Below are 2081 nucleotides of genomic sequence, written 5' to 3'. Positions count from 1 at the left end.
GAAGAGCATAAAGAAGTCACATATTATTCTGAAATGTGTGCACCCAATAGCTATAGAAGTGTTCATTAGCACAGCCCTGTAAGGACACTGGACACACAGGCAGTGTGGTGCCTCAAGTATACTAGAGATAGGTGTGGTGGGATAAAGTTTGAGTCTACTGCAACAGTCCGAGCAGTTTTCCAAAGAGGCAATCCTCAAGCCAAATTTGGAGAGAAATGTAGTCAAATTATCCAGAAGCTAAGAAAGCAGATTTCAAATAGTTCAGAGGAAAGATAGACATGACTGCAAAGATCAGGAATTCTAGAAGCACCTATCATGTTCATCTACCATGTTCAAGATGCTCTGCTAAGTGGATAGTTTGAGATACAAAAACATAAATAGGAAGAACATTCTATACACAGACCATAAAATGATAAAGGTTACAGGCACCAGCACATTGGTATCCATGGCTTCAGTATGGGCCAACATCTGATGTGACTCCTTTTAAGATATATTTTCTTTTTTTTTCCTGTATGTCTAGGTCATGAACCAGGCACCGGCACAGACCAAAAGCCAAGCCTGGATAAATAAGGAATTGCTTTGCCCCAGACAGATAGGAAGGAGGCTGGCACCACTGACCAGGTGCCACTCTACCCAGGTCAGGGACCTTAAGACGTGTTTTCAAGCTACAATAATAATAGCTCTCACTTACCTGGCCCTTTTCACTTTCTAAGCTCTGTTGCAAGCCCCTTACACATAATAGCTCATTTAATCCTCGTAACAACCCGAGTCTCCCTTTCGCAAGTAAGGGAATCGAGATGCAGAAAGTTTAAGCCACCTACTCAAGGCTGTTTAGCTCACAGGTGATGGAGTCAAAATTTGAACCTGAGCTGAGATGTGAACCCAGCCGCTCAGACTGCATCATTTGTGTTCACGATCACTATTCTCCAAGCAGATATGTTTATTGAGCATTTACTACATCGCAGATCAGTGCTAAGCACTTAGATGTTGAACCTCAACTGCCCTAACTCTGTGAGGCTGTGGGGTTGATACTATAATTTCCTCACCTTTAATAGATGAGGAAACTGGGCATGAGAGTTAATTTGCTTGCCCCGGGGTTCACAAAGGAAGAAGGGGCAGAGCAGAGATTTGCACCCTGGGAGAATAACCCTGGAGCAAGCCAGAGCTCATAGCTTGATCACGGAAGTATATGATGTGGAAGGGAAGGAAGGGATGGCCTCATAGCCTTTGGCACTGGACCCACACATCTGCTGTTATAGTACTCCGAGGCCCCAAAGCAAGTGAATATTCAAAGGACTGTCAGGAAGGTTGCAGGATCTGGAGGTGAAAGACTTAGATTTAAAAAAAAAAAAGCTGGGGGAGAGAAGGGGGGGCAATGCCTGGGTGGCTCAGTCAGGTAGATGTCTGACTTCAGCTCAGGTCACGATCTCACAGTCAGTGAGTTCGAGCTCTGTGTCGAGCTCTGTGCTGACAGCTCAGAGCCTGGACTCTGCTTTGGATTCTGTGTGTGTGTCTCTCTCTCTTCTCCTCCCCTGCTCTCCCTCTATCCCATTCTGTCTCTCAAAAATAAATAAATATTAAAGGAAACTGGGGAAGTGGGTATATGAATGTCCTAATTTTCTCAAGAGCTGTAAAAGAAAGATGAGATTTATTCCCCGTGGCTTCAGAGGTGAGAATTCAGAGGGGTTTTCCAATAGTAAACTCGTAAATGCAACAGAGTTGTGAGTCCCTTGGTACCAGAGATTTTTGAGAAAAAGTAGGAACAAAATTGTCAGAAAGTTTAGAGAGGGGAATTCTGCGTTGGGAGCAGAGCTGGTATAAGTTGCCTCTAAGGTCACTCTTCTGTTAGCTTATGGAATTTTAATCATCTTCAAACATACTCAGTGCCTTTTAAGAAAATTAATATATGACCAAATTGAGACAGGGGAAGTTCCTTAAAAGCTCTTTATCCAGAATTCTCTTAACTAGTGCTTGCATGTTTTACGAACTCCTTGGTGTACGGGGTTCATAATGATATGCTCTGAAGGAAATAAAAATGCCTTCTGTATTTGTTTTAAAATTTTTATGTTTATTTAGTTTTT

The 2081-nt window shown here is 42.7% G+C and overlaps 1 non-coding gene across 1 annotated transcript; it reads right to left on the bottom strand.

Moving 5' to 3' along the window:
• Positions 1-508: 508 nt before the first annotated feature.
• On the bottom strand, positions 509-647 carry LOC120231682. The gene has a single exon (XR_005528386.1). It is a non-coding gene; the product is annotated as a small nucleolar RNA SNORA48 (small nucleolar RNA).
• Positions 648-2081: the final 1434 nt, after the last annotated feature.

Source organism: Hyaena hyaena, unplaced genomic scaffold, assembly GCF_003009895.1.
Source record: "Hyaena hyaena isolate Hyena2069 unplaced genomic scaffold, ASM300989v1 scaffold_60, whole genome shotgun sequence".
NCBI lineage: Eukaryota > Metazoa > Chordata > Mammalia > Carnivora > Hyaenidae > Hyaena > Hyaena hyaena.
This window is presented reverse-complemented; position numbering and strand designations above follow the sequence as displayed.